General features: G+C 43.7%; 43 non-coding genes and 21 pseudogenes across 43 annotated transcripts; all 64 read left to right on the plus strand.

The window, feature by feature from the left end:
- Positions 1–102: 102 nt before the first annotated feature.
- Positions 103–221, plus strand: LOC131716969 (5S ribosomal RNA). Its single transcript, XR_009315854.1, has one exon. It is a non-coding gene; the product is annotated as a 5S ribosomal RNA (ribosomal RNA).
- A 114-nt stretch (positions 222–335) lies between these two features.
- Positions 336–444, plus strand: LOC131714821 (5S ribosomal RNA; annotated as a pseudogene).
- Positions 445–544: 100 nt separating this feature from the next.
- On the plus strand, positions 545–653 carry LOC131714822 (5S ribosomal RNA; annotated as a pseudogene).
- A 100-nt stretch (positions 654–753) lies between these two features.
- LOC131710736 (5S ribosomal RNA) lies at positions 754–872 on the plus strand. Its single transcript, XR_009312618.1, has one exon. It is a non-coding gene; the product is annotated as a 5S ribosomal RNA (ribosomal RNA).
- Positions 873–972: 100 nt separating this feature from the next.
- LOC131714823 (5S ribosomal RNA) lies at positions 973–1,081 on the plus strand (annotated as a pseudogene).
- Positions 1,082–1,181: 100 nt separating this feature from the next.
- On the plus strand, positions 1,182–1,300 carry LOC131710138 (5S ribosomal RNA). The gene has a single exon (XR_009312007.1). It is a non-coding gene; the product is annotated as a 5S ribosomal RNA (ribosomal RNA).
- A 100-nt stretch (positions 1,301–1,400) lies between these two features.
- Positions 1,401–1,514, plus strand: LOC131716212 (5S ribosomal RNA; annotated as a pseudogene).
- Positions 1,515–1,628: 114 nt separating this feature from the next.
- Positions 1,629–1,747, plus strand: LOC131716970 (5S ribosomal RNA). The gene has a single exon (XR_009315855.1). It is a non-coding gene; the product is annotated as a 5S ribosomal RNA (ribosomal RNA).
- A 114-nt stretch (positions 1,748–1,861) lies between these two features.
- Positions 1,862–1,970, plus strand: LOC131714825 (5S ribosomal RNA; annotated as a pseudogene).
- A 114-nt stretch (positions 1,971–2,084) lies between these two features.
- On the plus strand, positions 2,085–2,203 carry LOC131716971 (5S ribosomal RNA). The gene has a single exon (XR_009315856.1). It is a non-coding gene; the product is annotated as a 5S ribosomal RNA (ribosomal RNA).
- A 100-nt stretch (positions 2,204–2,303) lies between these two features.
- On the plus strand, positions 2,304–2,422 carry LOC131716973 (5S ribosomal RNA). Its single transcript, XR_009315858.1, has one exon. It is a non-coding gene; the product is annotated as a 5S ribosomal RNA (ribosomal RNA).
- Positions 2,423–2,522: 100 nt separating this feature from the next.
- LOC131715881 (5S ribosomal RNA) lies at positions 2,523–2,636 on the plus strand (annotated as a pseudogene).
- Positions 2,637–2,750: 114 nt separating this feature from the next.
- Positions 2,751–2,869, plus strand: LOC131716974 (5S ribosomal RNA). Its single transcript, XR_009315859.1, has one exon. It is a non-coding gene; the product is annotated as a 5S ribosomal RNA (ribosomal RNA).
- A 114-nt stretch (positions 2,870–2,983) lies between these two features.
- On the plus strand, positions 2,984–3,102 carry LOC131716975 (5S ribosomal RNA). The gene has a single exon (XR_009315860.1). It is a non-coding gene; the product is annotated as a 5S ribosomal RNA (ribosomal RNA).
- A 114-nt stretch (positions 3,103–3,216) lies between these two features.
- LOC131714826 (5S ribosomal RNA) lies at positions 3,217–3,325 on the plus strand (annotated as a pseudogene).
- Positions 3,326–3,425: 100 nt separating this feature from the next.
- LOC131716976 (5S ribosomal RNA) lies at positions 3,426–3,544 on the plus strand. Its single transcript, XR_009315861.1, has one exon. It is a non-coding gene; the product is annotated as a 5S ribosomal RNA (ribosomal RNA).
- Positions 3,545–3,658: 114 nt separating this feature from the next.
- Positions 3,659–3,767, plus strand: LOC131714827 (5S ribosomal RNA; annotated as a pseudogene).
- Positions 3,768–3,867: 100 nt separating this feature from the next.
- On the plus strand, positions 3,868–3,976 carry LOC131714828 (5S ribosomal RNA; annotated as a pseudogene).
- Positions 3,977–4,076: 100 nt separating this feature from the next.
- On the plus strand, positions 4,077–4,195 carry LOC131716977 (5S ribosomal RNA). The gene has a single exon (XR_009315862.1). It is a non-coding gene; the product is annotated as a 5S ribosomal RNA (ribosomal RNA).
- Positions 4,196–4,295: 100 nt separating this feature from the next.
- LOC131714829 (5S ribosomal RNA) lies at positions 4,296–4,404 on the plus strand (annotated as a pseudogene).
- A 100-nt stretch (positions 4,405–4,504) lies between these two features.
- Positions 4,505–4,633, plus strand: LOC131713907 (5S ribosomal RNA; annotated as a pseudogene).
- A 114-nt stretch (positions 4,634–4,747) lies between these two features.
- On the plus strand, positions 4,748–4,866 carry LOC131712658 (5S ribosomal RNA). Its single transcript, XR_009314549.1, has one exon. It is a non-coding gene; the product is annotated as a 5S ribosomal RNA (ribosomal RNA).
- A 100-nt stretch (positions 4,867–4,966) lies between these two features.
- On the plus strand, positions 4,967–5,085 carry LOC131712378 (5S ribosomal RNA). The gene has a single exon (XR_009314271.1). It is a non-coding gene; the product is annotated as a 5S ribosomal RNA (ribosomal RNA).
- A 114-nt stretch (positions 5,086–5,199) lies between these two features.
- LOC131716979 (5S ribosomal RNA) lies at positions 5,200–5,318 on the plus strand. Its single transcript, XR_009315864.1, has one exon. It is a non-coding gene; the product is annotated as a 5S ribosomal RNA (ribosomal RNA).
- Positions 5,319–5,418: 100 nt separating this feature from the next.
- Positions 5,419–5,537, plus strand: LOC131716980 (5S ribosomal RNA). The gene has a single exon (XR_009315865.1). It is a non-coding gene; the product is annotated as a 5S ribosomal RNA (ribosomal RNA).
- A 114-nt stretch (positions 5,538–5,651) lies between these two features.
- Positions 5,652–5,770, plus strand: LOC131716981 (5S ribosomal RNA). The gene has a single exon (XR_009315866.1). It is a non-coding gene; the product is annotated as a 5S ribosomal RNA (ribosomal RNA).
- A 100-nt stretch (positions 5,771–5,870) lies between these two features.
- On the plus strand, positions 5,871–5,989 carry LOC131716982 (5S ribosomal RNA). The gene has a single exon (XR_009315867.1). It is a non-coding gene; the product is annotated as a 5S ribosomal RNA (ribosomal RNA).
- Positions 5,990–6,103: 114 nt separating this feature from the next.
- Positions 6,104–6,232, plus strand: LOC131713436 (5S ribosomal RNA; annotated as a pseudogene).
- Positions 6,233–6,346: 114 nt separating this feature from the next.
- LOC131716983 (5S ribosomal RNA) lies at positions 6,347–6,465 on the plus strand. Its single transcript, XR_009315868.1, has one exon. It is a non-coding gene; the product is annotated as a 5S ribosomal RNA (ribosomal RNA).
- Positions 6,466–6,579: 114 nt separating this feature from the next.
- LOC131710221 (5S ribosomal RNA) lies at positions 6,580–6,698 on the plus strand. Its single transcript, XR_009312091.1, has one exon. It is a non-coding gene; the product is annotated as a 5S ribosomal RNA (ribosomal RNA).
- A 100-nt stretch (positions 6,699–6,798) lies between these two features.
- On the plus strand, positions 6,799–6,907 carry LOC131716103 (5S ribosomal RNA; annotated as a pseudogene).
- Positions 6,908–7,007: 100 nt separating this feature from the next.
- On the plus strand, positions 7,008–7,126 carry LOC131712592 (5S ribosomal RNA). The gene has a single exon (XR_009314483.1). It is a non-coding gene; the product is annotated as a 5S ribosomal RNA (ribosomal RNA).
- Positions 7,127–7,226: 100 nt separating this feature from the next.
- On the plus strand, positions 7,227–7,345 carry LOC131716984 (5S ribosomal RNA). Its single transcript, XR_009315869.1, has one exon. It is a non-coding gene; the product is annotated as a 5S ribosomal RNA (ribosomal RNA).
- Positions 7,346–7,459: 114 nt separating this feature from the next.
- Positions 7,460–7,578, plus strand: LOC131711936 (5S ribosomal RNA). Its single transcript, XR_009313825.1, has one exon. It is a non-coding gene; the product is annotated as a 5S ribosomal RNA (ribosomal RNA).
- A 114-nt stretch (positions 7,579–7,692) lies between these two features.
- LOC131712955 (5S ribosomal RNA) lies at positions 7,693–7,811 on the plus strand. The gene has a single exon (XR_009314843.1). It is a non-coding gene; the product is annotated as a 5S ribosomal RNA (ribosomal RNA).
- A 100-nt stretch (positions 7,812–7,911) lies between these two features.
- On the plus strand, positions 7,912–8,030 carry LOC131712820 (5S ribosomal RNA). Its single transcript, XR_009314709.1, has one exon. It is a non-coding gene; the product is annotated as a 5S ribosomal RNA (ribosomal RNA).
- Positions 8,031–8,130: 100 nt separating this feature from the next.
- LOC131716985 (5S ribosomal RNA) lies at positions 8,131–8,249 on the plus strand. Its single transcript, XR_009315870.1, has one exon. It is a non-coding gene; the product is annotated as a 5S ribosomal RNA (ribosomal RNA).
- A 114-nt stretch (positions 8,250–8,363) lies between these two features.
- Positions 8,364–8,472, plus strand: LOC131715554 (5S ribosomal RNA; annotated as a pseudogene).
- Positions 8,473–8,572: 100 nt separating this feature from the next.
- Positions 8,573–8,691, plus strand: LOC131716986 (5S ribosomal RNA). The gene has a single exon (XR_009315871.1). It is a non-coding gene; the product is annotated as a 5S ribosomal RNA (ribosomal RNA).
- A 100-nt stretch (positions 8,692–8,791) lies between these two features.
- Positions 8,792–8,910, plus strand: LOC131716987 (5S ribosomal RNA). The gene has a single exon (XR_009315872.1). It is a non-coding gene; the product is annotated as a 5S ribosomal RNA (ribosomal RNA).
- Positions 8,911–9,024: 114 nt separating this feature from the next.
- Positions 9,025–9,143, plus strand: LOC131712948 (5S ribosomal RNA). Its single transcript, XR_009314836.1, has one exon. It is a non-coding gene; the product is annotated as a 5S ribosomal RNA (ribosomal RNA).
- Positions 9,144–9,257: 114 nt separating this feature from the next.
- On the plus strand, positions 9,258–9,376 carry LOC131716988 (5S ribosomal RNA). Its single transcript, XR_009315873.1, has one exon. It is a non-coding gene; the product is annotated as a 5S ribosomal RNA (ribosomal RNA).
- Positions 9,377–9,476: 100 nt separating this feature from the next.
- On the plus strand, positions 9,477–9,585 carry LOC131714830 (5S ribosomal RNA; annotated as a pseudogene).
- A 114-nt stretch (positions 9,586–9,699) lies between these two features.
- On the plus strand, positions 9,700–9,808 carry LOC131714831 (5S ribosomal RNA; annotated as a pseudogene).
- Positions 9,809–9,905: 97 nt separating this feature from the next.
- LOC131716990 (5S ribosomal RNA) lies at positions 9,906–10,024 on the plus strand. Its single transcript, XR_009315875.1, has one exon. It is a non-coding gene; the product is annotated as a 5S ribosomal RNA (ribosomal RNA).
- A 100-nt stretch (positions 10,025–10,124) lies between these two features.
- Positions 10,125–10,233, plus strand: LOC131715272 (5S ribosomal RNA; annotated as a pseudogene).
- Positions 10,234–10,347: 114 nt separating this feature from the next.
- LOC131715273 (5S ribosomal RNA) lies at positions 10,348–10,456 on the plus strand (annotated as a pseudogene).
- Positions 10,457–10,570: 114 nt separating this feature from the next.
- Positions 10,571–10,689, plus strand: LOC131716991 (5S ribosomal RNA). Its single transcript, XR_009315876.1, has one exon. It is a non-coding gene; the product is annotated as a 5S ribosomal RNA (ribosomal RNA).
- Positions 10,690–10,803: 114 nt separating this feature from the next.
- LOC131715889 (5S ribosomal RNA) lies at positions 10,804–10,912 on the plus strand (annotated as a pseudogene).
- Positions 10,913–11,026: 114 nt separating this feature from the next.
- On the plus strand, positions 11,027–11,145 carry LOC131716992 (5S ribosomal RNA). The gene has a single exon (XR_009315877.1). It is a non-coding gene; the product is annotated as a 5S ribosomal RNA (ribosomal RNA).
- A 114-nt stretch (positions 11,146–11,259) lies between these two features.
- On the plus strand, positions 11,260–11,368 carry LOC131714344 (5S ribosomal RNA; annotated as a pseudogene).
- Positions 11,369–11,482: 114 nt separating this feature from the next.
- Positions 11,483–11,601, plus strand: LOC131720609 (5S ribosomal RNA). The gene has a single exon (XR_009319506.1). It is a non-coding gene; the product is annotated as a 5S ribosomal RNA (ribosomal RNA).
- Positions 11,602–11,701: 100 nt separating this feature from the next.
- On the plus strand, positions 11,702–11,820 carry LOC131710726 (5S ribosomal RNA). The gene has a single exon (XR_009312608.1). It is a non-coding gene; the product is annotated as a 5S ribosomal RNA (ribosomal RNA).
- Positions 11,821–11,934: 114 nt separating this feature from the next.
- Positions 11,935–12,053, plus strand: LOC131716993 (5S ribosomal RNA). The gene has a single exon (XR_009315878.1). It is a non-coding gene; the product is annotated as a 5S ribosomal RNA (ribosomal RNA).
- A 100-nt stretch (positions 12,054–12,153) lies between these two features.
- LOC131710951 (5S ribosomal RNA) lies at positions 12,154–12,272 on the plus strand. Its single transcript, XR_009312833.1, has one exon. It is a non-coding gene; the product is annotated as a 5S ribosomal RNA (ribosomal RNA).
- Positions 12,273–12,386: 114 nt separating this feature from the next.
- On the plus strand, positions 12,387–12,505 carry LOC131716994 (5S ribosomal RNA). Its single transcript, XR_009315879.1, has one exon. It is a non-coding gene; the product is annotated as a 5S ribosomal RNA (ribosomal RNA).
- A 114-nt stretch (positions 12,506–12,619) lies between these two features.
- LOC131716995 (5S ribosomal RNA) lies at positions 12,620–12,738 on the plus strand. Its single transcript, XR_009315880.1, has one exon. It is a non-coding gene; the product is annotated as a 5S ribosomal RNA (ribosomal RNA).
- Positions 12,739–12,838: 100 nt separating this feature from the next.
- LOC131714029 (5S ribosomal RNA) lies at positions 12,839–12,957 on the plus strand (annotated as a pseudogene).
- Positions 12,958–13,066: 109 nt separating this feature from the next.
- On the plus strand, positions 13,067–13,185 carry LOC131712068 (5S ribosomal RNA). Its single transcript, XR_009313957.1, has one exon. It is a non-coding gene; the product is annotated as a 5S ribosomal RNA (ribosomal RNA).
- Positions 13,186–13,299: 114 nt separating this feature from the next.
- LOC131720671 (5S ribosomal RNA) lies at positions 13,300–13,418 on the plus strand. Its single transcript, XR_009319568.1, has one exon. It is a non-coding gene; the product is annotated as a 5S ribosomal RNA (ribosomal RNA).
- Positions 13,419–13,518: 100 nt separating this feature from the next.
- Positions 13,519–13,637, plus strand: LOC131716996 (5S ribosomal RNA). The gene has a single exon (XR_009315881.1). It is a non-coding gene; the product is annotated as a 5S ribosomal RNA (ribosomal RNA).
- Positions 13,638–13,737: 100 nt separating this feature from the next.
- On the plus strand, positions 13,738–13,856 carry LOC131716997 (5S ribosomal RNA). Its single transcript, XR_009315882.1, has one exon. It is a non-coding gene; the product is annotated as a 5S ribosomal RNA (ribosomal RNA).
- Positions 13,857–13,967: 111 nt separating this feature from the next.
- LOC131716998 (5S ribosomal RNA) lies at positions 13,968–14,086 on the plus strand. The gene has a single exon (XR_009315883.1). It is a non-coding gene; the product is annotated as a 5S ribosomal RNA (ribosomal RNA).
- Positions 14,087–14,186: 100 nt separating this feature from the next.
- LOC131716999 (5S ribosomal RNA) lies at positions 14,187–14,305 on the plus strand. The gene has a single exon (XR_009315884.1). It is a non-coding gene; the product is annotated as a 5S ribosomal RNA (ribosomal RNA).
- Positions 14,306–14,375: the final 70 nt, after the last annotated feature.

Raw genomic sequence — 14,375 nt, forward strand, 5'->3', positions numbered from 1 at the left:
AATTACATTTTACAATTGAAATGTGTGGAGGACAAAAGGAAATTTTGGAGGAATCACCCCCAGCTCACTAAACATAAAAGTCATGAAAGCAGAAATGCAATCGCCTGCGGCCACACCACCTTGAATAAGCCTGATCTCGTCTGATCTCAGAAGCTAAGCAATGTTGGGCTTGGTTAGTACTTGGATGGGAGACCACCTGGGAATATCAAGTGCTGCAGGCATTACATTTTTGTAATTACATTTTACAATTGAAATGTGTGGAGGACAAAAGGAAATTTTGGAGGAATCACCCCCAGCTCACTAAACATAAAAGTCATGAAAGCAGAAATGCAATCGCCTGCGGCCACACCACCTTGAATAAGCCTGATCTCAGAAGCTAAGCAATGTTGGGCTTGGTTAGTACTTGGATGGGAGACCACCTGGGAATATCAAGTGCTGCAGGCATTACATTTTACAATTGAAATGTGTGGAGGACAAAAGGAAATTTTGGAGGAATCACCCCCAGCTCACTAAACATAAAAGTCATGAAAGCAGAAATGCAATCGCCTGCGGCCACACCACCTTGAATAAGCCTGATCTCAGAAGCTAAGCAATGTTGGGCTTGGTTAGTACTTGGATGGGAGACCACCTGGGAATATCAAGTGCTGCAGGCATTACATTTTACAATTGAAATGTGTGGAGGACAAAAGGAAATTTTGGAGGAATCACCCCCAGCTCACTAAACATAAAAGTCATGAAAGCAGAAATGCAATCGCCTGCGGCCACACCACCTTGAATAAGCCTGATCTCGTCTGATCTCAGAAGCTAAGCAATGTTGGGCTTGGTTAGTACTTGGATGGGACACCACCTGGGAATATCAAGTGCTGCAGGCATTACATTTTACAATTGAAATGTGTGGAGGACAAAAGGAAATTTTGGAGGAATCACCCCCAGCTCACTAAACATAAAAGTCATGAAAGCAGAAATGCAATCGCCTGCGGCCACACCACCTTGAATAAGCCTGATCTCAGAAGCTAAGCAATGTTGGGCTTGGTTAGTACTTGGATGGGAGACCACCTGGGAATATCAAGTGCTGCAGGCATTACATTTTACAATTGAAATGTGTGGAGGACAAAAGGAAATTTTGGAGGAATCACCCCCAGCTCACTAAACATAAAAGTCATGAAAGCAGAAATGCAATCGCCTGTGGCCACACCACCTTGAATAAGCCTGATCTCGTCTGATCTCAGAAGCTAAGCAATGTTGGGCTTGGTTAGTACTTGGATGGGAGACCACCTGGGAATATCAAGTGCTGCAGGCATTACATTTTACAATTGAAATGTGTGGAGGACAAAAGGAAATTTTGGAGGAATCACCCCCAGCTCACTAAACATAAAAGTCATGAAAGCAGAAATGCAATCGCCTGCGGCCACACCACCTTGAATAAGCCTGATCTCGTCTGATCTCAGAAGCTAAGCAATGTTGGGCTTGATTCGTACTTGGATGGGAGACCACCTGGGAAAGTGCTGCAGGCATTACATTTTTGTAATTACATTTTACAATTGAAATGTGTGGAGGACAAAAGGAAATTTTGGAGGAATCACCCCCAGCTCACTAAACATAAAAGTCATGAAAGCAGAAATGCAATCGCCTGCGGCCACACCACCTTGAATAAGCCTGATCTCGTCTGATCTCAGAAGCTAAGCAATGTTGGGCTTGGTTAGTACTTGGATGGGAGACCACCTGGGAATATCAAGTGCTGCAGGCATTACATTTTTGTAATTACATTTTACAATTGAAATGTGTGGAGGACAAAAGGAAATTTTGGAGGAATCACCCCCAGCTCACTAAACATAAAAGTCATGAAAGCAGAAATGCAATCGCCTGCGGCCACACCACCTTGAATAAGCCTGATCTCAGAAGCTAAGCAATGTTGGGCTTGGTTAGTACTTGGATGGGAGACCACCTGGGAATATCAAGTGCTGCAGGCATTACATTTTTGTAATTACATTTTACAATTGAAATGTGTGGAGGACAAAAGGAAATTTTGGAGGAATCACCCCCAGCTCACTAAACATAAAAGTCATGAAAGCAGAAATGCAATTGCCTGCGGCCACACCACCTTGAATAAGCCTGATCTCGTCTGATCTCAGAAGCTAAGCAATGTTGGGCTTGGTTAGTACTTGGATGGGAGACCACCTGGGAATATCAAGTGCTGCAGGCATTACATTTTACAATTGAAATGTGTGGAGGACAAAAGGAAATTTTGGAGGAATCACCCCCAGCTCACTAAACATAAAAGTCATGAAAGCAGAAATGCAATCGCCTGCGGCCACACCACCTTGAATAAGCCTGATCTCGTCTGATCTCAGAAGCTAAGCAATGTTGGGCTTGGTTAGTACTTGGATGGGAGACCACCTGGGAATATCAAGTGCTGCAGGCATTACATTTTACAATTGAAATGTGTGGAGGACAAAAGGAAATTTTGGAGGAATCACCCCCAGCTCACTAAACATAAAAGTCATGAAAGCAGAAATGCAATCGCCTGCGGCCACACCACCTTGAATAAGCCTGATCTCGTCTGATCTCAGAAGCTAAGCAATGTTGGGCTTGGTTAGTACTTGGATGGGAGACCACCTGGGAAAGTGCTGCAGGCATTACATTTTTGTAATTACATTTTACAATTGAAATGTGTGGAGGACAAAAGGAAATTTTGGAGGAATCACCCCCAGCTCACTAAACATAAAAGTCATGAAAGCAGAAATGCAATCGCCTGCGGCCACACCACCTTGAATAAGCCTGATCTCGTCTGATCTCAGAAGCTAAGCAATGTTGGGCTTGGTTAGTACTTGGATGGGAGACCACCTGGGAATATCAAGTGCTGCAGGCATTACATTTTTGTAATTACATTTTACAATTGAAATGTGTGGAGGACAAAAGGAAATTTTGGAGGAATCACCCCCAGCTCACTAAACATAAAAGTCATGAAAGCAGAAATGCAATCGCCTGCGGCCACACCACCTTGAATAAGCCTGATCTCGTCTGATCTCAGAAGCTAAGCAATGTTGGGCTTGGTTAGTACTTGGATGGGAGACCACCTGGGAATATCAAGTGCTGCAGGCATTACATTTTTGTAATTACATTTTACAATTGAAATGTGTGGAGGACAAAAGGAAATTTTGGAGGAATCACCCCCAGCTCACTAAACATAAAAGTCATGAAAGCAGAAATGCAATCGCCTGCGGCCACACCACCTTGAATAAGCCTGATCTCAGAAGCTAAGCAATGTTGGGCTTGGTTAGTACTTGGATGGGAGACCACCTGGGAATATCAAGTGCTGCAGGCATTACATTTTACAATTGAAATGTGTTGAGGACAAAAGGAAATTTTGGAGGAATCACCCCCAGCTCACTAAACATAAAAGTCATGAAAGCAGAAATGCAACTGCCTGCGGCCACACCACCTTGAATAAGCCTGATCTCGTCTGATCTCAGAAGCTAAGCAATGTTGGGCTTGGTTAGTACTTGGATGGGAGACCACCTGGGAATATCAAGTGCTGCAGGCATTACATTTTTGTAATTACATTTTACAATTGAAATGTGTGGAGGACAAAAGGAAATTTTGGAGGAATCACCCCCAGCTCACTAAACATAAAAGTCATGAAAGCAGAAATGCAATCGCCTGCGGCCACACCACCTTGAATAAGCCTGATCTCAGAAGCTAAGCAATGTTGGGCTTGGTTAGTACTTGGATGGGAGACCACCTGGGAATATCAAGTGCTGCAGGCATTACATTTTACAATTGAAATGTGTGGAGGACAAAAGGAAATTTTGGAGGAATCACCCCCAGCTCACTAAACATAAATGTCATGAAAGCAGAAATGCAATCGCCTGCGGCCACACCACCTTGAATAAGCCTGATCTCAGAAGCTAAGCAATGTTGGGCTTGGTTAGTACTTGGATGGGAGACCACCTGGGAATATCAAGTGCTGCAGGCATCACATTTTACAATTGAAATGTGTGGAGGACAAAAAGAAATTTTGGAGGAATCACCCCCAGCTCACTAAACATAAAAGTCATGAAAGCAGAAATGCAATCGCCTGCGGCCACACCACCTTGAATAAGCCTGATCTCGTCTGATCTCAGAAGCTAAGCAATGTTGGGCTTGGTTAGTACTTGGATGGGAGACCACCTGGGAATATCAAGTGCTGCAGGCATTACATTTTACAATTGAAATGTGTGGAGGACAAAAGGAAATTTTGGAGGAATCACCCCCAGCTCACTAAACATAAAAGTCATGAAAGCAGAAATGCAATCGCCTGCGGCCACACCACCTTGAATAAGCCTGATCTCAGAAGCTAAGCAATGTTGGGCTTGGTTAGTACTTGGATGGGAGACCACCTGGGAATATCAAGTGCTGCAGGCATTACATTTTACAATTGAAATGTGTGGAGGACAAAAGGAAATTTTGGAGGAATCACCCCCAGCTCACTAAACATAAAAGTCATGAAAGCAGAAATGCAATCGCCTGCAGCCACACCACCTTGAATAAGCCTGATCTCGCCTGATCTCGTCTGATCTCAGAAACTAAGCAATGTTGGGCTTGGTTAGTACTTGGATGGGAGACCACCTGGGAATATCAAGTGCTGCAGGCATTACATTTTTGTAATTACATTTTACAATTGAAATGTGTGGAGGACAAAAAGAAATTTTGGAGGAATCACCCCCAGCTCACTAAACATAAAAGTCATGAAAGCAGAAATGCAATCGCCTGCGGCCACACCACCTTGAATAAGCCTGATCTCGTCTGATCTCAGAAGCTAAGCAATGTTGGGCTAGGTTAGTACTTGGATGGTAGACCACCTGGGAATATCAAGTGCTGCAGACATTACATTTTACAATTGAAATGTGTGGAGGACAAAAGGAAATTTTGGAGGAATCACCCCCAGCTCACTAAACATAAAAGTCATGAAAGCAGAAATGCAATCGCCTGCGGCCACACCACCTTGAATAAGCCTGATCTCGTCTGATCTCAGAAGCTTAGCAATGTTGGGCTTGGTTAGTACTTGGATGGGAGACCACCTGGGAATATCAAGTGCTGCAGGCATTACATTTTAGTAATTACATTTTACAATTGAAATGTGTGGAGGACAAAAGGAAATTTTGGAGGAATCACCCCCAGCTCACTAAACATAAAAGTCATGAAAGCAGAAATGCAATCGCCTGCGGCCACACCACCTTGAATAAGCCTGATCTCGTCTGATCTCAGAAGCTAAGCAATGTTGGGCTTGGTTAGTACTTGGATGGGAGACCACCTGGGAATATCAAGTGCTGCAGGCATTACATTTTACAATTGAAATGTGTGGAGGACAAAAGGAAATTTTGGAGGAATCACCCCCAGCTCACTAAACATAAAAGTCATGAAAGCAGAAATGCAGTCGCCTGCGGCCACACCACCTTGAATAAGCCTGATCTCGTCTGATCTCAGAAGCTAAGCAATGTTGGGCTTGGTTAGTACTTGGATGGGAGACCACCTGGGAATATCAAGTGCTGCAGGCATTACATTTTTGTAATTACATTTTACAATTGAAATGTGTGGAGGACAAAAGGAAATTTTGGAGGAATCACCCCCAGCTCACTAAACATAAAAGTCATGAAAGCAGAAATGCAATCGCCTGCGGCCACACCACCTTGAATAAGCCTGATCTCGTCTGATCTCAGAAGCTAAGCAATGTTGGGCTTGGTTAGTACTTGGATGGGAGACCACCTGGGAATATCAAGTGCTGCAGGCATTACATTTTACAATTGAAATGTGTGGAGGACAAAAGGAAATTTTGGAGGAATCACCCCCAGCTCACTAAACATAAAAGTCATGAAAGCAGAAATGCAATCGCCTGCGGCCACACCACCTTGAATAAGCCTGATCTCGTCTGATCTCAGAAGCTAAGCAATGTTGGGCTTGGTTAGTACTTGGATGGGAGACCACCTGGGAATATCAAGTGCTGCAGGCATTACATTTTTGTAATTACATTTTACAATTGAAATGTGTGGAGGACAAAAGGAAATTTTGGAGGAATCACCCCCAGCTCACTAAACATAAAAGTCATGAAAGCAGAAATGCAATCGCCTGCAGCCACACCACCTTGAATAAGCCTGATCTCGCCTGATCTCGTCTGATCTCAGAAGCTAAGCAATGTTGGGCTTGGTTAGTACTTGGATGGGAGACCACCTGGGAATATCAAGTGCTGCAGGCATTACATTTTTGTAATTACATTTTACAATTGAAATGTGTGGAGGACAAAAGGAAATTTTGGAGGAATCACCCCCAGCTCACTAAACATAAAAGTCATGAAAGCAGAAATGCAATCGCCTGCGGCCACACCACCTTGAATAAGCCTGATCTCGTCTGATCTCAGAAGCTAAGCAATGTTGGGCTTGGTTAGTACTTGGATGGGAGACCACCTGGGAATATCAAGTGCTGCAGGCATTACATTTTTGTAATTACATTTTACAATTGAAATGTGTGGAGGACAAAAGGAAATTTTGGAGGAATCACCCCCAGCTCACTAAACATAAAAGTCATGAAAGCAGAAATGCAATCGCCTGCGGCCACACCACCTTGAATAAGCCTGATCTCGTCTGATCTCAGCAGCTAAGCAATGTTGGGCTTGGTTAGTACTTGGATGGGAGACCACCTGGGAATATCAAGTGCTGCAGGCATTACATTTTACAATTGAAATGTGTGGAGGACAAAAGGAAATTTTGGAGGAATCACCCCCAGCTCACTAAACATAAAAGTCATGAAAGCAGAACAGCAATCGCCTGCGGCCACACCACCTTGAATAAGCCTGATCTCAGAAGCTACGCAATGTTGGGCTTGGTTAGTACTTGGATGGGAGACCACCTGGGAATATCAAGTGCTGCAGGCATTACATTTTACAATTGAAATGTGTGGAGGACAAAAGGAAATTTTGGAGGAATCACCCCCAGCTCACTAAACATAAAAGTCATGAAAGCAGAAATGCAATCGCCTGCGGCCACACCACCTTGAATAAGCCTGATCTCGTCTGATCTCAGCAGCTAAGCAATGTTGGGCTTGGTTAGTACTTGGATGGCAGACCACCTGGGAATATCAAGTGCTGCAGGCATTACATTTTACAATTGAAATGTGTGGAGGACAAAAGGAAATTTTGGAGGAATCACCCCCAGCTCACTAAACATAAAAGTCATGAAAGCAGAAATGCAGTCGCCTGCGGCCACACCACCTTGAATAAGCCTGATCTCGTCTGATCTCAGAAGCTAAGCAATGTTGGGCTTGGTTAGTACTTGGATGGGAGACCACCTGGGAATATCAAGTGCTGCAGGCATTACATTTTTGTAATTACATTTTACAATTGAAATGTGTGGAGGACAAAAGGAAATTTTGGAGGAATCACCCCCAGCTCACTAAACATAAAAGTCATGAAAGCAGAAATGCAATCGCCTGCGGCCACACCACCTTGAATAAGCCTGATCTCGTCTGATCTCAGAAGCTAAGCAATGTTGGGCTTGGTTAGTTCTGGGATGGGAGACCACCTGGGAATATCAAGTGCTGCAGGCATTACATTTTTGTAATTACATTTTACAATTGAAATGTGTGGAGGACAAAAGGAAATTTTGGAGGAATCACCCCCAGCTCACTAAACATAAAAGTCATGAAAGCAGAAATGCAATCGCCTGCGGCCACACCACCTTGAATAAGCCTGATCTCGTCTGATCTCAGAAGCTAAGTAATGTTGGGCTTGGTTAGTACTTGGATGGGAGACCACCTGGGAATATCAAGTGCTACAGGCATTACATTTTACAATTGAAATGTGTGGAGGACAAAAGGAAATTTTGGAGGAATCACCCCCAGCTCACTAAACATAAAAGTCATGAAAGCAGAAATGCAATCGCCTGCGGCCACACCACCTTGAATAAGCCTGATCTCGTCTGATCTCAGAAGCTAAGCAATGTTGGGATTGGTTAGTACTTGGATGGGAGACCACCTGGGAATATCAAGTGCTGCAGGCATTACATTTTACAATTGAAATGTGTGGAGGACAAAAGGAAATTTTGGAGGAATCACCCCCAGCTCACTAAACATAAAAGTCATGAAAGCAGAAATGCAATCGCCTGCGGCCACACCACCTTGAATAAGCCTGATCTCGTCTGATCTCAGAAGCTAAGCAATGTTGGGCTTGGTTAGTACTTGGATGGGAGACCACCTGGGAATATCAAGTGCTGCAGGCATTACATTTTTGTAATTACATTTTACAATAGAAATGTGTGGAGGACAAAAGGAAATTTTGGAGGAATCACCCCCAGCTCACTAAACATAAAAGTCATGAAAGCAGAATTGCAATCGCCTGCGGCCACACCACCTTGAATAAGCCTGATCTCAGAAACTAAGCAGTGTTGGGCTTGGTTAGTACTTGGATGGGAGACCACCTGGGAATATCAAGTGCTGCAGGCATTACATTTTACAATTGAAATGTGTGGAGGACAAAAGGAAATTTTGGAGGAATCACCCCCAGCTCCCTAAACATAAAAGTCATGAAAGCAGAAATGCAATCGCCTGCGGCCACACCACCTTGAATAAGCCTGATCTCGTCTGATCTCAGAAGCTAAGCAATGTTGGGCTTGGTTAGTACTTGGATGGGAGACCACCTGGGAATATCAAGTGCTGCAGGCATTACATTTTACAATTGAAATGTGTGGAGGACAAAAGGAAATTTTGGAGGAATCACCCCCAGCTCACTAAACATAAAAGTCATGAAAGCAGAAATGCAATCGCCTGCGGCCACACCACCTTGAATAAGCCTGATCTCGTCTGATCTCAGAAGCTAAGCAATGTTGGGCTTGGTTAGTACTTGGATGGGAGACCACCTGGGAATATCAAGTGCTGCAGGCATTACATTTTTGTAATTACATTTTACAATTGAAATGTGTGGAGGACAAAAGGAAATTTTGGAGGAATCACCCCCAGCTCACTAAACATAAAAGTCATGAAAGCAGAACTGCAATCGCCTGCGGCCACACCAACTTGAATAAGCCTGATCTCGTCTGATCTCAGAAGCTAAGCAATGTTGGACTTGGTTAGTACTTGGATGGGAGACCACCTGGGAATATCAAGTGCTGCAGGCATTACATTTTTGTAATTACATTTTACAATTGAAATGTGTGGAGGACAAAAGGAAATTTTGGAGGAATCACCCCCAGCTCACTAAACATAAAAGTCATGAAAGCAGAAATGCAATCGCCTGCGGCCACACCACCTTGAATAAGCCTGATCTCGTCTGATCTCAGAAGCTAAGCAATGTTGGGCTTGGTTAGTACTTGGATGGGAGACCACCTGGGAATATCAAGTGCTGCAGGCATTACATTTTACAATTGAAATGTGTGGACGACAAAAGGAAATTTTGGAGGAATCACCCCCAGCTCACTAAACATAAAAGTCATGAAAGCAGAAATGCAATCGCCTGCGGCCACACCACCTTGAATAAGCCTGATCTCAGAAGCTAAGCAATGTTGGGCTTGGTTAGTACTTGGATGGGAGACCACCTGGGAATATCAAGTGCTGCAGGCATTACATTTTTGTAATTACATTTTACAATTGAAATGTGTGGAGGACAAAAGGAAATTTTGGAGGAATCACCCCCAGCTCACTAAACATAAAAGTCATGAAAGCAGAAATGCAATCGCCTGCGGCCACACCACCTTGAATAAGCCTGATCTCAGAAGCTAAGCAATGTTGGGCTTGGTTAGTACTTGGATGGGAGACCACCTGGGAATATCAAGTGCTGCAGGCATTACATTTTACAATTGAAATGTGTGGACAAAAGGAAATTTTGGAGGAATCACCCCCAGCTCACTAAACATAAAAGTCATGAAAGCAGAAATGCAATCGCCTGCGGCCACACCACCTTGAATAAGCCTGATCTCGTCTGATCTCAGAAGCTAAGCAATGTTGGGCTTGGTTAGTACTTGGATGGGAGACCACCTGGGAATATCAAGTGCTGCAGGCATTACATTTTACAATTGAAATGTGTGGAGGACAAAAGGAAATTTTGGAGGAATCACCCCCAGCTCACTAAACATAAAAGTCATGAAAGCAGAAATGCAATCGCCTGCGGCCACACCACCTTGAATAAGCCTGATCTCAGAAGCTAAGCAATGTTGGGCTTGGTTAGTACTTGGATGGGAGACCGCCTGGGAATATCAAGTGCTGCAGGCATTACATTTTTGTAATTACATTTTACAATTGAAATGTGTGGAGGACAAAAGGAAATTTTGGAGGAATCACCCCCAGCTCACTAAACATAAAAGTCATGAAAGCAGAAATGCAATCGCCTGCGGCCACACCACCTTGAATAAGCCTGATCTCAGAAGCTAAGCAATGTTGGGCTTGGTTAGTACTTGGATGGGAGACCGCCTGGGAATATCAAGTGCTGCAGGCATTACATTTTTGTAATTACATTTTACAATTGAAATGTGTGTAGGACAAAAGGAAATTTTGGAGGAATCACCCCCAGCTCACTAAACATAAAAGTCATGAAAGCAGAAATGCAATCGCCTGCGGCCACACCACCTTGAATAAGCCTGATCTCGTCTGATCTCAGAAGCTAAGCAATGTTGGGCTTGGTTAGTACTTGGATGGGAGACCACCTGGGAATATCAAGTGCTGCAGGCATTACATTTTTGTAATTACATTTTACAATTGAAATGTGTGGAGGACAAAAGGAAATTTTGGAGGAATCACCCCCAGCTCACTAAACATAAAAGTCATGAAAGCAGAAATGCAATCGCCTGCGGCCACACCACCGTGAATAAGCCTGATCTCAGAAGCTAAGCAATGTTGGGCTTGGTTAGTACTTGGATGGGAGACCACCTGGGAATATCAAGTGCTGCAGGCATTACATTTTTGTAATTACATTTTACAATTGAAATGTGTGGAGGACAAAAGGAAATTTTGGAGGAATCACCCCCAGCTCACTAAACATAAAAGTCATGAAAGCAGAAATGCAATCGCCTGCGGCCACACCACCTTGAATAAGCCTGATCTCGTCTGATCTCAGAAGCTAAGCAATGTTGGGCTTGGTTAGTACTTGGATGGGAGACCACCTGGGAATATCAAGTGCTGCAGGCATTACATTTTTGTAATTACATTTTACAATTGAAATGTGTGGAGGACAAAAGGAAATTTTGGAGGAATCACCCCCAGCTCACTAAACATAAAAGTCATGAAAGCAGAAATGCAATCGCCTGCGGCCACACCACCTTGAAAAAGCCTGATCTCAGAAGCTAAGCAATGTTGGGCTTGGTTAGTACTTGGATGGGAGACCACCTGGGAATATCAAGTGCTGCAGGCATTACATTTTAGTAATTACATTTTACAATTGAAATGTGTGGAGGACAAAAGGAAATTTTGGAGGAATCACCCCCAGCTCACTAAACATAAAAGTCATGAAAGCAGAAATGCAATCGCCTGCGGCCACACCACCTTGAATAATCCTGATCTCGTCTGATCTCAGAAGCTAAGCAATGTTGGGCTTGGTTAGTACTTGGATGGGAGACCACCTGGGAATATCAAGTGCTGCAGGCATTACATTTTACAATTGAAATGTGTGGAGGACAAAAGGAAATTTTGGAGGAATCACCCCCAGCTCACTAAACATAAACGTCATGAAAGCAGAAATGCAATCGCCTGCGGCCACACCACCTTGAATAAGCCTGATCTCGTCTGATCTCAGAAGCTAAGCAATGTTGGGCTTGGTTAGTACTTGGATGGGAGACCGCCTGTGAATATCAAGTGCTGCAGGCATTACATTTTTGTAATTACATTTTACAATTGAAATGTGTGGAGGACAAAAGGAAATTTTGGAGGAATCACCCCCAGCTCACTAAACATAAAAGTCATGAAAGCAGAAATGCAATCGCCTGCGGCCACACCACCTTGAATAAGCCTGATCTCGTCTGATCTCAGAAGCTAAGCAATGTTGGGCTTGGTTAGTACTTGGATGGGAGACCACCTGGGAATATCAAGTGCTGCAGGCATTACATTTTACAATTGAAATGTGTGGAGGACAAAAGGAAATTTTGGAGGAATCACCCCCAGCTCACTAAACATAAAAGTCATGAAAGCAGAAATGCAATCGCCTGCGGCCACACCACCTTGAATAAGCCTGATCTCGTCTGATCTCAGAAGCTAAGCAATGTTGGGCTTGGTTAGTACTTGGATGGGAGACCACCTTGGAATATCAAGTGCTGCAGGCATTACATTTTTGTAATTACATTTTACAATTGAAATGTGTGGAGGACAAAAGGAAATTTTGGGGGAATCACCCCCAGCTCACTAAACATAAAAGTCATGAAAGCAGAAATGCAATCGCCTGCGGCCACACCACCTTGAATAAGCCTGATCTCGTCTGATCTCAGAAGCTAAGCAATGTTGGGCTTGGTTAGTACTTGGATGGGAGACCACCTGGGAATATCAAGTGCTGCAGGCATTACATTTTTGTAATTACATTTTACAATTGAAATGTGTGGAGGACAAAAGGAAATTTTGGAGGAATCACCCCCAGCTCACTAAACATAAAAGTCATGAAAGCAGAAATGCAATCGCCTGCGGCCACACCACCTTGAATAAGCCTGATCTCGTCTGATCTCAGAAGCTAAGCAATGTTGGGCTTGGTTAGTACTTGGATGGGAGACCACCTGGGAATATCAAGTGCTGCAGGCATTACATTTTACAATTGAAATGTGTGGAGGACAAAAGGAAATTTTGGAGGAATCACCCCCAGCTCACTAAACATAAAAGTCATGAAAGCAGAACAGCAATCGCCTGCGGCCACAAAACCTTGAATAAGCCTGATCTCGTCTGATCTCAGAAGCTAAGCAATGTTGGGCTTGGTTAGTACTTGGATGGGAGACCACCTGGGAATATCAAGTGCTGCAGGCATTACATTTTTGTAATTACATTTTACAATTGAAATGTGTGGACAAAAGGAAATTTTGGAGGAATCACCCCCAGCTCACTAAACATAAGTCATGAAAGCAGAAATGCAATCGCCTGCGGCCACACCACCTTGAATAAGCCTGATCTCGTCTGATCTCAGAAGCTAAGAAATGTTGGGCTTGGTTAGTACTTGGATGGGAGACCACCTGGGAATATCAAGTGCTGCAGGCATTACATTTTTGTAATTACATTTTACAATTGAAATGTGTGGAGGACAAAAGGAAATTTTGGAGGAATCACCCCCAGCTCACTAAACATAAAAGTCATGAAAGCAGAAATGCAATCGCCTGCAGCCACACCACCTTGAATAAGCCTGATCTCGTCTGATCTCAGAAGCTAAGCAATGTTGGGCTTGGTTAGTACTTGGATGGGAGACCACCTGGGAATATCAAGTGCTGCAGGCATTACATTTTACAATTGAAATGTGTGGAGGACAAAAGGAAATTTTGGAGGAATCACCCCCAGCTCACTAAACATAAAAGTCATTAAAGCAGAAATGCAATCGCCTGCGGCCACACCACCTTGAATAAGCCTGATCTCGTCTGATCTCAGAAGCTAAGCAATGTTGGGCTTGGTTAGTACTTGGATGGGAGACCACCTGGGAATATCAAGTGCTGCAGGCATTACATTTTACAATTGAAATGTGTGGAGGACAAAAGGAAATTTTGGAGGAATCACCCCCAGCTCACTAAACATAAAAGTCATGAAAGCAGAAATGCAATCGCCTGCGGCCACACCACCTTGAATAAGCCTGATCTCGTCTGATCTCAGAAGCTAAGCAATGTTGGGCTTGGTTAGTACTTGGATGGGAGACCACCTGGGAATATCAAGTGCTGCAGGCATTACATTTTTGTAATTACATTTTACAATTGAAATGTGTGGACAAAAGGAAATTTTGGAGGAATCACCCCCAGCTCACTAAACATAAAAGTCATGAAAGCAGAAATGCAATCGCCTGCGGCCACACCACCTTGAATAAGCCTGATCTCGTCTGATCTCAGAAGCTAAGCAATGTTGGGCTTGGTTAGTACTTGGATGGGAGACCACCTGGGAATATCAAGTGCTGCAGGCATTACATTTTACAATTGAAATGTGTGGAGGACAAAAGGAAATTTTGGAGGAATCACCCCCAGCTCACTAAACATAAAAGTCATGAAAGCAGAAATGCAATCGCCTGCGGCCACACCACCTTGAATAAGCCTGATCTCGTCTGATCTCAGAAGCTAAGCAATGTTGGGCTTGGTTAGTACTTGGATGGGAGACCACCTGGGAATATCAAGTGCTGCAGGCATTACATTTTACAATTGAAATGTGTGGAGGACAAAAGGAAATTTTGGAGGAATCACCCCCAGCTCACTAAA

This window comes from Acipenser ruthenus, chromosome 44, assembly GCF_902713425.1.
Source record: "Acipenser ruthenus chromosome 44, fAciRut3.2 maternal haplotype, whole genome shotgun sequence".
Classification (NCBI taxonomy): domain Eukaryota; kingdom Metazoa; phylum Chordata; class Actinopteri; order Acipenseriformes; family Acipenseridae; genus Acipenser; species Acipenser ruthenus.